At 50.7% G+C, this 21,098-nt stretch overlaps 1 long non-coding RNA gene across 1 annotated transcript in view; it reads left to right on the top strand.

Moving 5' to 3' along the window:
• Window positions 1–272: 272 nt before the first annotated feature.
• Window positions 273–21,098, top strand: part of LOC311605360 — a 160,996-nt gene continuing 140,170 nt past the window's right edge. Inside the window, exon 1 of the long non-coding RNA XR_014781905.1 lies at window positions 273–358. This is a non-coding gene — a long non-coding RNA (uncharacterized lncRNA). The remainder of the gene's footprint in view (window positions 359–21,098) is intronic.

The raw sequence follows: 21,098 nt of genomic DNA, 5'->3' as shown, positions 1-21,098 counted from the left end.
CAACTTGGACTTAGCACAGAACTGACATTGGAGAACTGACATTTCTCCATGGCTCCTACCATAGTTTTTGTCAACTTGACACAAACCTAGAACACACCTGGGAAGACAATGCCTCCATCAAACAGCCTGGGGGGCCATTTTCTTGATTGCTGATCCATGTGGGAGGGTCCAGCCCACTGTGGGTGGTGCTGTTCCTGGGGAGGTGGGCCTGGGCTATATATATGTAAAACCTGGGTCACTGAGCAAGCCAGGGGAAGCTAGGCAGTAATCAGTGTTTCTCAGTGTGTCTCTGCTTCAGTTTCCGTCTTGAGTGCCTGCCCTGGCTTCCTTTGATGACGTCTCTAAGCTGTAAGATGAGGTAATCCTTTTCCTTCCCTAAGTTGCTTTTGGGCAGTGTGTTGTGTTATCACAGCAACAGAGACGTGAGCTAGGACAGTCCCTACAAACAGGGGGTGGTAGGGGGAGAGGGAGCAAGGGAGAGAGAGAGAGAGAGAGAGAGAGAGAGAGAGCTCTTAACCTCTGAAACAGTCACAATGCTACATCTCTGGGGGTTCAAGGCCTGTCTGACCACTTTAGAGAGGCCTGCAGTAGCTCTGAGAAGTTAATTTTTGTTGGGCATATATGCAGGACCTCTTGGGTCCCTAAGTTCTCAAGGCTAGCAGGTCCTCCATTCCTCAGCTCGTCCTTGCTTCTGTTCAAGTCTCCTTCCACGTGCTGCCTCCTGACAGGCATTCCAAGTCAGTGCCTGGAGAATATTCAGTGCCCTGGGAGGGTGGCACGGGCGAGCCTGCAACTGGGCAGAGAGAGACGGGTGCAAACCTTGGAGGCAGGGGCTCTGCATCACTGCCCGGGGGCCAGGGTTGGGACAAGGAAGACACAGCTGTGTGAGGGTTGAGTCTTGTTCAGGGTTGCCCTCATGTGGGAGCCAAGTAGTGTCCTGGAGCCTTGGAAATAAACATCCAAGGGGATTTAAGGCCTGTGGGGCAGGGTGGTCATCTGCCTTTGATAGGTAGGCCCCCTGAGCTGGGTGCACTGTATTTTCAGTGAGTGCTTAATTAATTGTTCATCCACCGGCCAATGCTGATGTGGCACAAGGGGATTCTGGGTAACATGCCTAATTTGGCAATTCCATCCACCCTATGTCTAGCATCTATTGCCTTCACCGGTGTCTTAAGTTTTCTTCCTCTTCGGTTCCTGCCTCTCTTGTTCAAGCAACTCTGTTTGAGGCCACTTACCAAATTCCCCACCTCACCTCCCTTGCAGGCACCTTGCTCTGCGGCACCCTCTTTGCAGCTGATCACACTGATCCTCAGACAGGCTCAGGTCAGAGCAAGATTGGAACCAGGCGCTCTGGCCTCCAAGCCTGTGTTTTTTTTCAATGGCAGGGCTTCGTTTTGGTAGCAGCAGAGGAAAGAGTCTATAAAATGAGTTTTATAATTCAGGTTAGCTATCCCTGTCCAAAATATTTGGGGCCCAGAAGTGTTCTGGATTTTGAATATTTGCATAGATATAATAAGATCTTGGGAGTGAGACTTGAGTTTAAAATGAAATTTGCTGTTTCATGTACACAATAAACACATGCACCTGTGTTTGGCCCGTGACTTATCACGTGTGTCAGGTGTAGATGTTTTCACTTGCCATGCCAACCCTTGAGAAGGTTTGAAGCAATTTGGGTTTCAGGTTTGTGCATTAGGGATGCCCTGCTGCAGCCCCACTCTTGAGTGGTTCTTGGGAGTTGAAGACAAGATGGTGGAAAACACTTGGTAACTAGCACTCAGCAAGTGTGAGCACTCTTTCTCATGGATGGGTCTGGGAACCAAAGCTTTGGCCTCTTCAAGATGGCTCTTGCTCTTCTGGCTTCCTCAATCACCAGCCTCTCCTCCACTCTGGCTAGTCCACACTGAGGACTAATGCAGAGCACAGGTGCTGCCATCACTCTGGGAGACTCCCCCAGGCACAGACACCACAGCCATCTTGGATGCCCGAGGTAGAACGGCCGCCAAGGGGCAGTGTGGAAGCCTGGCCCATGCAAGAAATCTCATGCTAGTGCTGTGGCCAGCCAGCTGTGTGGCCCTGGGAAGGTCACCTCCCTTCTCTGAAGAGAGTGCTCCGTAATCCTACCTCTTGAGGGGCTCCTGCGAAGCTAAGATGAGGAATCTTGATAAAATCAAAAGACAAAGGCATGCATTTGTCTATAAATGTGCAGCAGAATGACGGGAAAGTGGCATCGTCTATTATCTTTTCTAGTCATCTTGTGCTGCGGGGGCACCCAGGACTCGAGTGAGGGACAGGACTGGCCTGGTATACAGTCAGGGTGGGCGGCTGGACTCAAGAAGGTGGGCTTCCTACCTCTCTACCAGGGGCTTTTCCAACCTCTGACCTCTGGGAGTGCCACGGTAGAAGACAAAGTTGCCTCCTCCAACCCCAACTTTAATTAGTACCCCAAAGCTCTGATGTCCTTTGCTTGTCCTGTGGCAGCTGGGTTCTCTATCTGAGGGACTTTGTTTGTCTGAGCCAAGGCCCATGTGGAGGTCCCTTCTGGTGCCTTCGAGATACCCTAGAGGGAAATGGGCGGCTATCACCAGTTGCTGTCCTCAGGACTTGATTGGCCAAGGCTCCAGATGTCCTGTCAGCACCCAGGGAGTCTTGTGTGGCTTAGAGAGAGGGCATCCGGGAGGGGTTTGTGCCTTTGCGAAAGGGAGCCCCAAATAACTCCTAGACACAGGCTGAGGTGTGTAGGTAAAACAGGTAGAGACTGGTGAAGCTTTCTTTCTCTTGAGGACTTCGTTAAAGCAAGGGCCTGGTAGAGCTGGGGGAAGGGCCTTTTGATATGGTCATTTGGTTTTAATTTGGGGGGGAGGCATGGAGGCACTCCCAGCTTGTTTTATTTCGGCTTTCTCTAGGCTCCTATCCCTTCACTTAACTTCCACAGTTTCCCTGCTGGAGTCTGTGGATTTCAAGGTCAGCTGAAAGTCAGACTTCACTGTGTTAGTGATGAAACACAAGCAGACGTGGCCTCTCTGGCTGGGGGTGGCCACACCCTGGGAGTCATGCTCAGTCCTGTGGGTGATGCCTGACAAAAGTAAGAGTCTGATTCCTGAAAACCCTGGGGTTTCTTCTCTAGATTTGGATTTCAAAGTGAGTGTCATTCAGTATGTGTTTACCCAGGGGGGCTGAGGGAAGCGGTGAGGACAAGGGAGGGTGTGGTGCTGTCTCTTCAGCTGCCTTGCTCAGCTTTGGCTTCTGTTATGGTGATGGCTTCTTGAGCCTGTGTCTATTGGTTTCCCTTACTGGGAGGACTGGGGGGCGGGTTCTGACGGTGGTCCTGACAACACAGGACCAGTTGTTTTCTCCTCTTTCTGCGGTAGATTAAGCCATTGGCCAATGCAAGTCACATGACCAGTGCTAGGTCATCAGTGACTTCAGAGAGAAGGTCAATTTTCAGCTCCATTTCCTTACGTCACCCACACCCCTCTGTTGACTCACAAAGTGGCCTGGCCTGCTGTCTTCAGCCCTTTGGTAGACATGGTGGGGCAGAACAACTTTCTGATGTCCCTGCCGTTTCTAGCTCTGAGTCAGGTAATATCCCTCAGGCTCGATTGGGGATGAGGGGATGAGGCTTGTACTACTACCCAGTTTGGGGTCTGTGGAAGTACTGAGGCAGTACAATTAGTCTTCTCAGTGACATACTGGGACTGGTCTACTTGGAAAATGGGGAGGCCACTGCCTTGGTCTCTTGCTCTGAGCTCTCATCTTTTCTAGCCACTGGGACAGTGGCCTCCCATAGCCTAGCTAGAGTGTGGAGTGTGGAGTAGACACAAGCCCTAGGGACAAGGCAACAGGAGGGAATCATTCCTGCACTGGGAAGCCAGCTCCAGCCAGTGGTCAGCTGTGGGATCTTGGCCAACTTTCTCGGCTCTTCTAAGCCTCAGTTTCTTTGTCTGTGAGAGGGTATAATGGTGCCCACCTCACAGACTTGCTGGGAAGATGAAATGAAATGGTGCATGTAAAGTGCCTGGCCCGGTGCCCGGTGCACGGTGCTCTGTAATGGCTGCTATTATAGCTTTTGTGGAGGTCCCAGGAGAGCAGTTCTAGAAGGCAGCTCAGGGAGGGACCGGCCCTGGCTCCCCTGTGGCCTTTGGGTTTTCCTAGCTGCACAGCCCAATTATCAGGCTGTTCCTCAGCTGGGGGCAGGGTGGGGGCTCAGCTCCTTTCCCAGGGTGCCCTCCTAGCTCACAGGGGAGCAGAGGCAGAAGGGGAGGGGGAAGGAGCCTGAAACTGTCCTCTTTACCATGCCCTTTTGAGTGACAGTGCGTGCCATAGAAAACGTTCTCTTGTGTTGAGGAGATGTGCAAAAAAAAAAAAAAAAAAACGGAGCTGGCTTCCACAGTGCCATCCCTCTCTGATCACAGAGCCTGAAACGTGAAAATTCTGAACATAGAACAAAGCAGAGGAGCCTGCCACAGCAGCACACGTGAGTCAGCCGGCATCGCCTTGCAAACTGCCTGCCTTGTTAAAATCAGTCCCTCGGTGCAGGGGGATTAGCGCTCTGCAAACTTCCCATTGCAGGCCTGCCTGCATTTTTACTTTCCTGGCTGCACGTTTCTTGCTGATCTTCCCCCCCCTACCCCTCCTCCCCGACACACCCAGGGGATTTTTTTTTTCTTCTGCACACAATGGGAGCCACTCCCATTGCTAAAATGATGGAGAGCTTTTTCTTTGCTTTGGCAGAAAAAGATAGTAACTTCTGCTGGGAACACAGAGAAACAGAGACATGATCTGGACACCACCCCCAGTACCCACCCCCATGCTCCCCTGGGCCTTGGAAGTGTTCACGATGATGGTCCCTCTGGTGATTGGACTGGATGGAACTCTCTAGGGTCATTTCTGTTCCTTTTCTTCCTTGCTTTGTGGTGGCTTTCTGAGAGCTGAGGAGCAGAACTGCGGCTCTGGGCTTGAGTGCCAAGGCCTTCCACACAGCTCTCAGGACTGCTGAGTCTGTGTGGCACACGGTCCTGTGGTGCAGGCTGAGCTCTTTCGGTTCTACCTGCAAGACCAGCCCTCATCCAGATTTTGTGGGCTCTGACAAGCATGTTCAGCATGGTGTATCAAGGCTTCACCTGGAAGGGTCTGATGCTCCCTTCCGCTCCATCGTGGCTCTGTGGATCTTTTACACTTGTAGGCAAGCCTGGCTGGCCCTGGCCTGAGATCTGGAGCCCAAGCCCCTTTGCATTGCTGAGCCCCCTCTAGTTTTGGCTGTTCATTATTTCTCCACTGGCAGGGCGAGTACAAGGGCCAATTATGAGGGCCTTGCCAGCTCACACTGCTTTCGGATGCGCTTTCTCAAATGGCAAAGCCCTCTTTGGGGACGGGCAATTTGTAGGGAGCTCAGGGCAACATAATTTATGGGCCCCCTCTTCACCCATTTAGGAGGGAGGTGGCAGTGACTTAATTTAATTAGCTGGGTATAGGCTGACAGATCAGCAGAAAGGGCCCAGGGTTCTAGTGAACCGGGCGCATTTCTCCTCTGAGTGAAGCACTGCAGAAGAGGAAAAGGCCTAAAGTTACTTCATTCGTCTGGATCCGTGGGTTAGAGATGTCTTCCAACTTGAAATAGAAACCCATTTATTTAGCTTAACAAGACTCCAACCCACCAGCCATGTGTTTCGCTCATGCATTTAATAGGAGTAATTGAACAGAGCTCAAATGATCACACCCTAATGCTCTCCAGGACAGAGCCAAGTGCACCGTGTTTTTCCTACAGGGAAAAGCGTGTGCTCCACAGGATAGAGAGACGCTGCTGGCTCAGGCACCACAGTCTCCTTCTCCAGTTCCAGGGGCTGCAGGCCATGGAGACTAGACCCCGAGGGGCTGTGAGAAGACGGTGGCCATAGCAGCAGGTGCTCCCTGGCTGTGGTTTGGAGCTTTCAGCTGGGCATAGCCCTTTGTGTTTGAAAAGGATGCTGAGGTTAAAAGCTGAGTGGCAAGGGATCATGCTAGTCTAATACCCTGAGACCTGTAACAACTGTGATGATAATTAGGGCGATCCCTTAGTTTGCAGTGGAGGGGATGAAGTTCCTGAGAAACTATGTGGTAGGTTGCTTGTGACAGCCTGGGTCCCCCTTTTCATACCTCACAGAGATCAGAAGGAAGGCTCTAGTGACGTGACATGACTCATAGCCAAGCTTTGGGGAGGGCTGTGAAGAGACCGCTGATACTAATATAAGCCTCAGTTTCCACACCTGTAAAATGGGGCTTCTCATACACACTGCAGTTTCTTCAACACACTTGGATTGGGATGCCAGGAAAAAAAAAATTAATCCAAGGGAAAGGCTGAGCAAAAAGTAGCCTTTTGTCATCACTTCAGAGTCCCTCATGGGCAAGGGGAGGTTCCCAGGCTTAGCCCGGAAGCATATTACGTTTCTCAAAATGGCTAGAAGCCGTGCTGCTGACTGCATGGCTTCAACCGAGTGCTCTCCTCAGATCCAGAACCATTGATTTTGAGATGCACAGCAGAATGGATGTGCTGACCTACTGTGTGGTTCTTGAGTTCTGTGGCAGGCTTTGAGGGGTACACAGGTGTGTGCAGCGGTGTAGCAACAGCTTTACTGGCCGATGCCCCCACACAGGAAAGAAAGAGGAGAGTTCGTCCCTGGCTGCTGTAACCAGCCCCCCATCTCTTTTTTTTTTCTCCCCTTTTCACTCTTCCATTTTCCTTCTAGACTTCCATGTATAGCTATAGGGAAGTTTGCTGTCTTTGGTGCGGGGGCTTCAGGTGTACCTTGCTGGGGATAGTGGTGGCAGGTGGTTGGCACACACACTGGACATTGCCATCCTCACAGGGCTCGGCTTGGAGGGTCAGGGAGTTTCTGTTGCCATCAGAGAACCTGTGTCTGGTGTATCATTGTTTTAATCCCTGACGGAACAGTGAGTGTGTCCTGGGAGGCCATTTTGGTTTGTGGTCGCCTGCCCTATGCTTTTGTTACCGAACAAAGCAAATGGCGCTTTAGCTCCTCTTCAGTTGCCGAGCACTTCACAAAAGCAGAGTGAATATTATTCCAGTATTTATCTTAGCACAAAACTAACATTTCAGGGCCCATGCCCATAATTCAAATGCTGACGGGGAACACATTGTGTGAATGTGGCTCAAATATATACAAGGGGAAGTTGCTTATATTTAATAGGGAAACCATGAAGTAAACATTTTTGAATAAAATGGCAAAGACTTGGGTTCCACTAGTTACAACTTCTCAGTCAACATATTTATCTGGCGCGTCCTCGGAGGTGCCATGTGGCCAAGGACTCAGCAAGGTTCGGCTCCGTCTGAGACCCCATGTTCTCACAGCCTGGGCCCGTTTTTTTCCCCCTTGACACGTAGGGTTCTCGGTGCTCTAGAAGCTAGCCTGTGGCTCGGGGGAGGTAAGGGCAGGGGCAGCTGCTTTTTCCATGAATTTGTTAAGGCTTGGATGCCCATAGCCAGCAGGAGCCCGTGTTCAGGCACACTGGAGGGAAAGAGACCCCCAGCTGTTTTTTAAAAATATATTTTATTAATTTATTCATATTGCATCTCAATTGTTATCCCATCCCTTGTATCTTCCCATTCCTCCCTCCCTCCCATTTTCCCCTTACTCCCTTCCCCTATGACTCTGACTGAGGGGGGACCTCTTCCCCCTGTATATGCTCATAGGGTATCAAATCTCTTCTTGGTAGCCTGCTATCCTTCCTCTGAGTGCCACCAGGCCTCCCCATCCAGGGGACGTGGTCAAATATGGGGTACCAGAGTTCGTGTGAAAGTCAGACCCCAGCTGTTTTCTAAGCAGCTCACCCAGCTCAGAAGCCTCACAGCTCCCTAGAGCATCCCTGCTGAGAAGAAAGGCAAGGGCTCTGGGGGCTAGCCCTAGGAATTTCTGTGCAGCGGAAACCCCACTGCCTCACATCTTACATCATGCTTGCAGGCCTTATGTAAACACTCGTGTGCCTGTCTGTACAGATGTGGGGCCTCCGCACTGACAGGCTCTGTTACTACAGCAGGATGAGGACATGTGGGCACTCGCAGTTCCTTCTGTGTATCTGGTTGCGGGGGGTACCAGTTCTAGGGGTGGCACCTGCACAGTCCACAGCCTCATGCCCCTGGCGTGATTTGTCGGGTGACAGGCCATAGACAGGGAGGGGCTGCGACGCTGCAGGTAGGTTTCTGGGGCTTTGGTTTCATTTCCCAAATATGTTTCTGGTTCATGAAAGACTGACTGACTTCTAAGAGCTAAGAAAAGACAATTTAGATGTGTCCCCAGGGCTTTGTTCATGACTCTTGTTTCTCAAAGTTTGATTATTCCATTGTCTTTGTTTAGCATTTTTTAAAAAGCATTTCCTGAGATGGGAACCATCTAAACCTTGTTGTCCTATTTTCTGGAGGACAGAGATAAAGCAACACATACTTAGAGGAAGTTCAGGGACCTACGGTGAGAAGAGTCTGGAATTTTAGTGGCTCAATTCAGCAAACACTGATCAGGCATCAGGTGTGTTCCCAGAGTTGCATGAAGTGCTGGCCTGGGGCAAGAGAGAGAAGGCGGCAGTGAGTGCAGGGTAGGGAGACCCAGAGTCCTGGTATACGGCAGGAGGATCACAGAAGTTAGGATTTTATGCCAAAAACTCAGGGCTGTTGGTGTCAGGAGCACTTTGCTCCAGGACTAGTGGTAATTGTGCATGGAAGATTAAATAACTGTAAAGCTACCGTGTTTATAGATGTGCTGGTTACCTTGGGGCATTAACTCACTAACCCTCGTAGTCTGTGAGGTTGAGAGTATCGTCCATGTTTTACAAGTGTGGGTAACCACGTCTTACCTGGGCCCACACAAGCAGAACCACGAAGCTGCTTCTGATATCAGGGGCTCCAAACAGGGCCAGATCTATTTTTTCAGTAGCCTTGGCACTTGGGGCAGGATGGTGTCTGGTGAGGAGTGAAGGTTGGGATGTGACTCTCCATGGTGTCTAGATCCGGGACTAAGGATGCTTTCCTTCTGGGCCGTGTCTGGGACCCAGTAGTCAGGAAGAGCCTGTGGCACTTATTGTTGTCTCCTGAAGCGAGGGGCCTCATGCCAAGGTGGAAAGTAGAGCTGGGACTAAACTGAGGCCACTTGGACTCCTTCCTTTTGACTTTGTGAAGGCCACCAGACAGGAAGAAGGCAGTACAGGACATTCTCCACAGCCTGCTAACTGCTGCTCTCAGCAAGGCATTCACACGTGCCAGGTTCTTACTAGATGAGGTGGCACACACTTTTGATTCCAGCACTCAGGGGGCAGAGGCAGGTGAATCTCTGAGTTTGAGGCCATCTTGGTTTACATAGTGAGGTCTTCTCTCAAAACAAACCAAAGCCAAAACCAAACTACTACCACCACAAAACCCTCTGCAAAACCAAAAAGTGACACAGCCTTAATTTGTACCCAGCCCTGACCTATGTGACCTACTCCTGTCTTAAAAGCAGAGGCAGGAGCTTGGCTGACTTGCACCTGGAAAAGGTTGGGCGTTCTGTGCGGATGCTGGTGTTGGTGCTCCATGTTTGACATGGTACCGTGGAAAGGAGGGGGCAGTGGTGTGGGGCAGGGAGGAGGAGAGAGGCCCCTGAGATGTTTAAGGAGAAAAATGTGGCATTGATGGGGCTAGAATGTGATGATAATTTTGAGCGTCTTCTAATGTGAAGTGTCTGGGAGGGCAGTACCCAGGTCTTTAGAAAGCACTGCTCAATGTTTGCTGGAAGCAGACAGATCTTCCTGCTAGGTAAACAGTTAGGGACATGCTCAGTGTGGAGTCTGTGGCTGCCGGACTTGGGCAAAATGGCGTTTTCATGGGACCGCAATTTCATGGGACCGCAACACACGCAGAAAGCGGTTGCGTCTCAATAATAAGTGTGTCTGGGAGTGAGAAGAAATGCAGAGCTTCACATGTAGCACCCTCTGCCTCCAAGGCCTCCCTTTTCTTCCATTTCCAGTTTGTCTACTTTGCAGTAGGAGGAAGTCTTTTCTAGGTGCAGCTGGTGATGCTGCATGTGTCTGTAAACGATGGTGTGAAGGACCCAGTAAGACTAGGGAGCCAGAAAACAGCGGAGGAAGAAAGAAAGGCAGGGATGCTTGGCAGCGTCCGTGAAATGGACCCGCTTGTGTCACCATGTTGTGGTAGGTGAGGGAAACTGGTGGAGCTTTTTGTGTGAGGTGACACCCATGTCTCCACTGTGACATGGAAGTCGTCTTGTGTCGTGATGTGGTGACTGGCCTTCAACTACCTGAACAAAGGATGGGTGGGAATTGTTCATTTTAAGCGACCTTTGGGAGAGAGAGAGAAAGCGTTTTATATCTATGGCTAGGATCCTTCTCTGTTGCCATGGAAACAGGTAGAGGGAAGAGGAAAAATGATAGGAAGGGGAGGTATGTATGGGGTCACAGGATGTGGCCTCTGACCATCATCTGATTCCTGGACTTGGCCTCCACACAGCCGGAGTCCCCTAGGGCGAGGGAGGCCATTCATCCGATCTCCTCAGGGCCCATATTGGTTAGGTTGTTTTGTGTTTTGTCAATTTGACACAAGCTAAAGTCAGCTGAGAGGAGGGAGCCTCACTTGAAAAACTGCTTCCTTTAGATGGGCCTGTGAAGCATTTCCTTGATCGATATGGAAGTGCCTATTTCACCGTGGGCAGTGCCACCCCTGAGCAGGTGGTCCTGGGATACATAAGAAAGCAAATTGAGCAAGCCATGGCCAGGAGGCTGGTGAGCAGTGATCCTCCCTCCAGGTGTCGGCTTGAGTTCCGGGCCTGGTGTCTCTCCTTGATGGGTGACAAGCATGATCTGAAATCAACCGTTTCCTTTCCGAGGTTGTCTCTGGAGATGTTTTTTTTTATCATAATAATAGAAGCCTAATTAAGACAGGGCTTCTTTACTATATCTGGGCTTCTCCTTCCCAAGCTAGGGTTACCTGAAGTACTGTGTGTTCCAGACCAGGGGGACCCATGATGACCTTGAGGAGCCTCTCTGGGAACTTCGAATTTACTGTGTGTTATGTGTTGACCAGCAAGGAAGCCCCGATGTTTTTTCATGTATCAGAACCACGGGTGAGACCCTGAGGGTGGATGCTGCAGAGCCTGCTGCTATAGGAAGGACCCTAGAACCGGATGGCCTGCTTTGAAACCTGTCCCCACCTCTCGCGGGACTGGGCTGGGCTTCTTGCTGGATCTTGCTGTCTGACTTGAGGATAATGAAGTATACCCCCGAGAGTTCTAATGGCAGAGACAGTGTGCAGAGAGCACTTCGTGCATGTTGGCAACGTGCCGAGTACCCCATGGCATTAGGTGCTACTGTGATAGTTGCTGAAGATACGTAAGAAGAATTGAATAAATGACGATGTAAAGAGCCACGCCTAAAGTCAGTGCTCTTCCTGCGTAGGCCGTCCTAGACCCACATGCCAGCTCTGCTCTTGGGATGGTCTTAGTTTCTTTCCCTGTTTATTCACATGTGTAATGGGGGAACGTGGTGTGTACCTGGTAGAGCCGCAAAGCTTTAAAACGAGACCGAGGTGACAAAGTGGCTCCTTGAGTTAAGGCACATCCTGCACAGGTGTGACTTGGGGTTTATCCCCAGCACCCACATAAAGCTGGAAGGAGAGAACTGACTCCGCAAAGTCATCCTCTAGTTTCTACACGCATGCTGTGCGTGTGTGAATCCACTCACGCATATCACGTACTCAAGCAATTTTAAAAGACAGCCCCCTGAGAGCCATGCTGCATGGTGATCACCACAGAGACCTAGGGAGTGGCGACTGTGATGCTATTGGTTTTGCCAGTACTGCCATGCACCGACTGAGCTCCTGAGAGATGGGGTGTCATGTGATGTCATCTGGCGCTTGATGTGCAGAGCATGGAGAGAGTGCTGGACAAATCCAACCACTTGTGCTGGGGACAGCGTGAGGACAGGGAGGGCAAGGCGGGTAGTAGAGGTTAAGTGCTGTTCTCTGACCTCCTCTTCAGGGTCCAGTGACATGGAATTTGTCGAGGAGTGAGGAAGTAGAGTGGGGTGGCCCTGAGGGCCCTGTCCCTTGTGTCTCCTAGACTTGGCCTCCACATAGCTAACCCACGCAAGGTCAAACATAAAGCAGAATGCACATACATGTGGAGTCTTAGGACCCTGAGCCTCACCCTCTGGGGCTAATGTTGGCGGGGTCTGTGTGAGTCCTCTAGCTTATCTCCTGGTTCCCAGGGGAGCTGGGATGACCTGAGCGCTCTCCATCCCAAACAGTAGAGTCATCCGGCTTTGAGAGCTCTCAGGTGGGTGCCATGCTTAGCCAGGCCTACTTTTGAGGAGACAGAAACGAGAGAGGGGAGAAGCTTCTAAAGCCTTGTGTGGGAAACCCTGTCAAGGCTGTGTCCTTACCCTAGTAGCTGAGGACATGCGGGGCTGCTGAGATGGTGCAGCGGCTATACCACAGTATCTTATGACTAGTGGTGGAGGGCAGCTAAGCTCTGGTATTTTGAATGCTGGAGGCCCCTCAGGAGAAGAGCAAATGAGTTCTAGGCTCTGCCCTTCTCCTGGTGGGTGTGGCCCTCAGTGTGTGGACTGCTAGGGTGGGGAATGGGGCCACAGCTTTGCAGGTTCTGGAGGTGTGAGGGGCTCTAGCTGCTTTCGTGAGATTATACGTCATGCTCTCACTTTACTTTTGTGGAAAAGCATCACTGGGCTTTTCTCTTGCCTGGGCGTGTCCTCAGTTTTCTTCTATAGGTATGTGTGGAAATTGACAGTGAGCGAACATGGAAAATCATAGGATCAATCAAAGGTATTGCCGTTTATGTAACCATGGCTACTGCTCCTTCCCCTCTGGGTGATTTGTCGAGGATCTGGTGGCGCTGTGTGAAAGGTTTGTGGTCTTCTCTGCCAGTGGGACCCCTGCAGTGATGAGTCCTGCCTAGGAGCATGGTATGGCTCTGTGTAGTCACAGTGGGAACCCTGTACCTAGCCAACACATATACTGCTGTGTGTTGTATTTCTGAGGAACCATAGCATCTGGGGCAGCTGGTTAATCTTAAGCCTCTTGATGCCACAGTTGGAGTCCTGGATAAACATTGAATCAAATGGGTATTGAATGAAATGGGATAGGGTTCCACTTCTAAGACTTGGCTTTCTGTCCTCCTGCTTAGCCCCATGCTGCCATGCAAATCTGCCTCTTTTTTTCTGTTGAATGGGGATGGTGCTCCCTGGCCAGTCTGTGCCACAGAGAGCTGCTGTGGGGTCCACTAAGATGTGAGAGATGTGTTGTTTTAGACGTAAGAGGGTATCAGATGCCTTTTTATGGCTCCAGGACCTTCCTCTCCAGGGTAGGGCTGTGCGTAGAGACTCCACATGTAGAGTTCTTACCCACCTGAGAGTCTTGAGGGTGATGACTGTGCCTCAGGTCCCACTGATGGCAGAAATGGGAGACTCTGTGTTCATTGCATCAGCATGTGATTGGGCCAATCCATTTCTGGTCCTGGAACTTGGTTGGATGTGCTTGCAGGTCTAGGCTGACCTGTCAGTCACAGAGGACTCCTTCAAGGAGATTCAAAACACAGGGAATCTGTGTGGTGCTGCTCTCTTAGTGTTCTTTAACCCAATAGTCCATTGATAGATGAGTGTGCAAGGCGTAGCACCCAAAGTTTCTCCAATTGCTTGGGAACTTTAAACAGTGCTGCCTCTATTTTCAGTCTCCATACGTCTAAAAGACAGCATCAGCGGTCAGTCCTACCCAGCGCTTACGCCCAGGAACCACATCAACAACCAGCATGCCATGGCAACCACACGATAGAGGCACATGCACTTCAGCAGGGACCAACAGCTCTCTAATTAGACTTAAGGCCTGCTCAACAAGATGGATGCCATGCCTGGGACTGGAGACCTGCCTCACCACTCAGTGGTAGCGACGTCATGGTAACTGGGGCTAGAATCTCCACCCCACTAACCTCCTCACGCAGCATAATCCCTAAGAGCAACCTACAAACACTTGCCCTTGCACTTGACACAGATAAGTGCTGTCTTCACATCCCATCATGGAAATGTCTTTTCACAACACACAGAAACCAGAACAGAAATACCACAACCGATCAACACTGGAGTTGTGGAGCCCGGCCCCAGTGGACACATCTACACACACTCTTGCCCTAGGGGACATCGTGGAAGATTGTAAGAGCCAGAGGACTAGGATTTGCTGAGACTGAGTCTCACAGGAACATTAGAGGCTACAGCTGTAGAGTCTCACCAACATGGCTGCCCATACATGAGCAGAATAAGGATGGCACCAACAAACATGCTAAACCAGACATGGGGGAGAGGGGAAGGGAATCAAGGAGACCTCAATCCTACGCAAAGAACTCCAGGCATCTGAATAAAGCTGGGGGCGGAGAGGTGGCCCTTCCCCGGGAAGAGCACACTGGCTGTCCAGTGCCAACCGGTCAGCCCTGAAAACATACATACAAGTTGCATTATGTGAACTCAGCATATTGTATTTAAGAATATATATCTATGTATATAAGTATGTGCATGCAGTAACAATTAGTGAAAAAAGAGGCTGTGGATTTGCAGGAGAGTGGGGGAAGGGTATGCGGGAGGGCTTGGAGGAGGAAAAGGAAAGGAGAAATGTAGATAAACTACAATCTAAAGACGGTGTCAGCAGCCCCATCCCTATCTCACTGGATCCAGTGGTGTAAGTCGAGGATCTCCATGCCAGCATCCCCAGCGAAGGTCCTTGCCTTACTCTGGTTGGACTTGCTTTGGTCATATGGCCTCTGATCTAATTTGGCTAGAGGCAATACCATGTAGAGACTAGGTAGTACAGCCCTTATAGCAACTTAAGGTGAAAAGTGGCCTTTCTGTTAGTGCATCCACTCTGAGTTGCTTCAGGTTGAAGAAATAGTTCCCTCTTCTGTTGTGTGAGTTGCTGTGGCCTGTATGTGGCTTCTTAGCTGTGCCCAGTGCCATGTAGATGCCAGTGCCTGGCCTGCCTGGGGCTCGGCTGTTGCCTCTGTAGTGCTACCTGGTGTAAATATCTTTGAATCTGCATGTGCCACTCATGGCGCATCGGCTGGCTGGGCACACCGAGGGCATTTGTTCCACAAGCCAAGATGGGATGAGAAAGCTAAAGCCCGGAGACCCAAAACTCTTCCCTGAAGGCACAGTCAGCGAGTATCAGCTCTGGGGTCAGAGACAGATGTTCTGGCCACAGCTGGCGCTCTCTTTCTTACACCTCAACCCCACTCCTCGGTGCCACCTCTGCTTTAGAAGAGATGACCGAGAGCTACAAAGACGAGGAGATCCAGACAGAAGGCTAGAGGACTCATCCCGGAGCCCAAGGCACAGAATGACACCCTCTTCAGTCTCTAGACATACCTTACGCCATATTGCCTTCAGATGCCCTACCTGGAGTCTGTGGTGGCCTTCTGGCTTCCAGAGAGCTCTTGGTTGTGTTGAAGAGTCTTTCCATTTCTCCTCGGTGAGCTGAGTGATTAGTTTCTCCAGGAGAAGCTATTATCTGCACGTCTTGGGAATGCCTCTTTCTCACACATGCAGCCCCTTTCAGGAAGCTCATGCCTGGGGACGAAGCAGACGGCTCTGCACTGAGGGCAGATACCAATCATTTTTACAATTGTTTGCTGCCGAAGAGGAAACATGAGCTTAGCAGTTCTGTTGTGGATGGATTTGAGGGAGAATCGCAGATGAATTGTCAGCGGGACGGTCTCTGCTTTTATCCTGAGATTTGCTGCCAGCCCCTGAGATCTGGCTTCCCCCAGTGTGGAGCCCTGGGATTTATACACATTCTTTGCAGGTGGGGGCTCATTGTGCAGAGCAGCCTGGGGCTGGAAGGGGACCTGGCAGGTGTGGCTGGGAAGGGGAGGGGAATCCTAGCAGCTCTAAGCTTCCTTCAGCTGAGGAGGCCCTTAACGAGGGGACTCTGACCCTACTGGGCACCTAGGACCTCTTGGGTGGGTCTAAGCCTCCCTGATGTTTTCAAAAGCGTAAGACAGCAGTTACCAAGAGCAGAAGTCTTTTCAGCCTCCCACCAGGGGGAAAAAAAAAGCCTGAGCTTAGAAATCCATTTGTGGCAAGTCTGAAGCCCTCCAGCTGCAGGCTGGCGGCCTGGGTGGTCGGGTGGGTGGGGCGGGTGTCCTTGAGTGGACAGAGAGTGCAACATGGGGCAGTGGGGAGGAGGGGGTAGGGGTTGTATTTAACAGTGGGAGTGGAGGTGGCATCTGATGGACCCGTGTTCCAGTCTGGTCCTATCCTGAGCCAACTGTAGGATCTTGGGTAAGTTCTTAGCCTTTCTGCAGACCTCAGTTTACTTACCTGTAAAATGCGCTAATACCACCTATGTTCGTCAAAGAATTAAATGAAATTGTTAGTAAAGCCCTTGGTGGAGTAGCTGCTCCTGTTATTACTCCAAAGATGGGCCCAAATACCTGCCCATGCCGATGTATGATCTATGCAAGTGTGGTTCCAGACAAATTCCTAGCCCTCCCCTTTTCCTGGTGCAGGTTTATTTTGAGTGGACATGTAACACTTGCATATGTTTATGGAGTTATAGCATGATGATTAAATGTGTTCACAACATGTTATGATCAAGTCAGGGTAATTAGCGTTTCCTTCACTGCTCATTCTTTCTCTGTGTTGGACAGCCTCAGAGTCATCTCGTTAGTTTGAAGTACACTACAAATGCCGGTGAACTATAGTCACCCTACTGTGCTCAGGCAGATCGTACTTGCTCCACTCGCCCAAGTGCTCTCTTGTGCTCATAATCTTACCTCCCTCCATCTTCCCAGCTCTTTCCCCTTCCCAGTCACTAGTGACCACCGTTTTACTGGGCTGAGATCAACTCTGTGTCTTCAGTTATTACAAAGCCTTCTTGTTCCACTCACAAATGGCATGAGTGACAAGGTTTCACCCATGGGATGATATTTGCACATACACACCCATCTGCTGACTGACACTTTGGCCAATAGCTGTCCCTCTTAGCTTCACTTCTAAGCAGATGTCTGGCTTCAAGTCTGTTAGTAGGATTCTGGACCCATTATTAATACTAGTACAGACAATAACACTTCAAAACAATTTATCTCTTTGTAAATGTCAAGACACCTCTGGGTGAGAAAGGCCCCTTCACGATGGGTGTGTTCCTGGGTCATGCAGGAGATGGCAAATGCTTGCTTACCTTACTCACTATGTGGGCTGTAAAAGGCAGTACAGGTGGAAAAGACAAGCAGAAATTGTGGCCCAGGATGGTTTCCCACCCCCACACTAATACTAACTGGTAAGGAAAGCTAAGGGAGCAAAGCTCTCCAGTGGGCAGCTTTGGGTGTGTATGTGGTCTTAATGGTTTGTGTATGTGACATGGTCATTACTCTTTAGTTGGTGATATATTCTGTCTTATAGAAAAATGCCAATTATTTTGGGAAACCAAGCTAAACAGCTTCCTACAGAGAGAACAATGTTACAGGACCGAGATTCAAGTACAGACCTGTGTCTCAACCCTCCCCACATTCAACCTTCTCCAAATCAGTTCTTTGGCACCACTGTGGGTGCCAGTTAGTGTTGGGTATCCCATCAAGGGCCTTATAGACTCAGCTGGGGATGGAAGCTTGGGTATTGAAGAAGAAAAGCACTTGGTGATGGATTGTGGTACCCCATGCTCTGGGCATTTCCGGACCACATGTCCCTTATACCCGTGGCCTCATGGTAACTGGGCTAAAGGCTCATAGCCCTGAAGGCTGAAAATTTTCAGGAGATGTCCCCGTCTTCCCTGTCATTTCCACCCTTACCCTTCCTAGGTCACGCCCTGTTCCACCTTGCTTGGGGCTGGGGGACTTTAGAGGGTATGAGGTTGGCCTATGCTTGTATGGTGACGAGCCTGGGTTCGCGGACTGCGAGTTGGAGATGTACCTCCCTGTTGTGACTCTTAACTGGTGGGTCTCCTCTTCGGTGGTCCTCACGATTGTACTGTTGCTTTAATTGGTTAGTTGGTGCATCACAATCCCCATACAAGAATACGCTATTGGGCCACGGCAGTATGGATTTGTTAAATACACCATCCTCAGAGCTTTTGTTTACTTATCATGTGCACAGGCTGAAAGCTGCCTTTTGCTGGGTGTGGGCACTCTTCCTGGGCCTGGGCGCAGCAGGGAGCCTCGCAATGGTGGATCACTGCCCTCCCAGACTTTATAGTACAGTGGCACAATCTGCCAGCTGCACAGAGGCTGCCTTGATGAGTGACGGTGACTGAGCATGGACTGAGAGATCCTGTGGTGAGGACACGGGCACTGGCCCTCAGCATCTGAGTGCTCCCCTGGGTGGCTGGCAGCAGGATTCCTATGCTCTTTATCCTGAAGGTGGTCAGGACCAGAGCTCTGCTCTCTGCTGAAAGGGGCTGGCGGGGAGCCCAGGGCTCACTCGCCCAACCTGTTGGGGTTTCAGATTTGTTCCATCTGAGCAGTCAATTAATTAGTAACTGGAGCTACCCATCATCCCTGGCTCTGGTGGGGATTGCCAGGTTGCCCCTCCTTCCTCCTTTCCATTTGCTCAAATTGAGCAGCCCGCTTCTGTGATATCATTTGAAATATGGCCAAGAAGCAATTACTATGCTGTTTGCTGACAAGGCTATGCTGCTGTTGCAGGGGCAGGGCGCGCTATGGGAAGGCAGGCAGCATGGGGAGAGCAGAGGGGAGAGCAAACAAAGGTGCGGGTGGAGGTGATGCTACTGGGCTTTGCAAGTGCCAAGGCTTGGCAGAAGTGCTCTCTCTCTCTCTCTCTCTCTCTCTCTCTCTCTCTCTCTCTCTCTCTCACCTTCTTTTTCTCCCCTTGACCTGCCATGGTGCTGTGAGGAAGGCTTTGGGGGTTGGTGGTGGGATACAATGGGTTTCATTTGGCCCTAAGGACAATCACTCTGTAGACATCTGCCATTTGCCAAGCCCTTATAGTGTGCCCAGTGTGCTGGGTTCATGACTTTCATGGGCCCATTTGACAGATACATAGGCTGAGGTTCTAGAAATGCCAGTCTTGGCCTGGTCACTGAGTTTGCACATGCAGATGTGATGGAAGCCACTGGAAAAGCCTGCCTGTTCAGGCAGGTACCCAGTAGGGAAGGGAAGGGTCAGCCCCTGGGCCCACTGCCAGGTCATGGTGACTTGTATGGGGATGTAGGGCTTGACAGATTGTAGTGTTGTGTCATCCTGGCTGCCTCTGGGAGGGTGGGTAGAAAGCATCAGGTAGGATGGGCTGACCCAGCTCAGCTTGGGGAGCAGAGGCCCTTGATGGAGTAAGGGTCTGCATGGCTCTGTTACCAAGGAGCAAAGTGCCTTCTCCATATGACAAAATTGGCTCCATGGGGTATGGGGATTCCCACAGAAGCCCTTACAAATGGAAGTGGCCTGACCAAGGGAGCACATACAGCCCCCCCCCCCCCCGCCGTACCTGTGTATTCTGTATTCTGCTTTCTCAGCCTTCTCAAGAGCTTTTGGGGCCATTCTGGGGAGTCCTGTCTGCCATGCTTTTGACTCATCTTGGGTAAAATTATGTACAGAAATTAGATAACAGAGACCATTCCCAGGACCACCAGCAGCTTGTCACACGCACCATGCAGGCACCATCCCTTGCTGGGGCATCTTCCAGACATGAAACACTGGCCCTCACGGATTGTGATGTTCACTGCAGAGCACTATAGTGGGGCTGGTGGCCCAGCCTGCTGTCCCACTACCTGCTCTCACAGACCTCCAAGAAGGAAGGCTAGCTGTGGCCTCTGTCAGCTTGTCAGGAACACTCGGAGATCCTTAAACTAGAAGTGACAGCCCCTCCCCTACAGTGACATCACAGGCCAAACACAGTGCTGTGACCAGGACATTTGTGGAGAAGAGCACTGTACATCACTGCTGAGGGCGGGGTGGGAAGAATCTAACAAGAACGGAGGTGGGTAAGAGACACACCATCCCCAAAGCAGGTTTGCTTGTTGGTTTCCTTGAGGTAATACAGATGATAATGATGATGATGATTACAATAACGATGATGATGCAAGGCGAATGTGCCATAGGGTGGTGCATAGTATACATGGGTAGACCCTGACAACCTGGTCCTCCTACCTGTTTGTTGCCAGTGCATGCTTTGTGCCCTCCCAGAGATGTGCTATTCAAGCGAGGAGGGCACCACACTCATTCTTGAGGTCTTCTGTGCACGCAGCAGTGGCTTCTACACACTCTCTCCTTTGTAACACTGGGCATATCTTGTTGCCCTTTCTATATCTGCTTGTACACAGCCATGCTGTTCTTTTTGGGAGCTGACTAGGCTCTCATCATGTAAATGGACATACGTTTTTCTCTTTTGATCAGTGCTCTTTTGATGGGCAAGGCAGTTGTGTCTTATCTTTGGCTGTAATGAGAAAGTTTGGGGCACAGATGTCTTGCTGAACGTGTGTACCTTGGGAGAAGTTCCTAGAAGTTGAAATGCTGAAATGCATGTGAGTTTTACAATTTGACAGACACTGTCATATTGCTCTGGCACGGGCATTGGATTGTCAGAGTTCCCTGTCAAAGAGGCTGAAGTGCCTACTCATCTCGGGGTCACATAAAGCACTCATTTCCCCATACTGTCACCTACACAAAAGGGTATCAGACGTGCCGATCATCTCCACTCTGATAGGGCAGGAGTGGTGTCTCACGGTGATTTTGTTTTCACTGGTTGATCTGGCTACATGTGGTAAATCTGTTCTCTGGGTGGCATAGTCATATGCCCAAGGACTGTTTGGATGAGTGCTGTGTGATTGGCTGGCCTGGCCTCCCTCACAGACGGGCTCTGACCTGAGCGTCTCCGTTGCATCTTCAAGGTGGGCAAGAAGGGCAAAAGAGGCCAAGGGCTTGTGAGAAGTAGACGGCTCTGTGATGTCACTTCTCCACGGTGATGGAGGAGAATGGCTCTCACACCAGGGGGAGATAGGTAGGTGTGTGCCTGCATGTGTGCATGTGTATGTGCGTGGTCTTGTAGACAGCGCAGCTGGAGGAGGGAAGAATGATGCACTGGTATCTCTCAGTGTGTTCCTGACCCTGGGCCCTGTATGA

The sequence above is a fragment of the Acomys minous genome (assembly GCF_964271855.1).
Source record: "Acomys minous genome assembly, chromosome: 9".
NCBI lineage: Eukaryota > Metazoa > Chordata > Mammalia > Rodentia > Muridae > Acomys > Acomys minous.
Note: the sequence above shows the minus strand (reverse complement) of the source record. Positions and strands in the feature narration are given on the sequence as shown.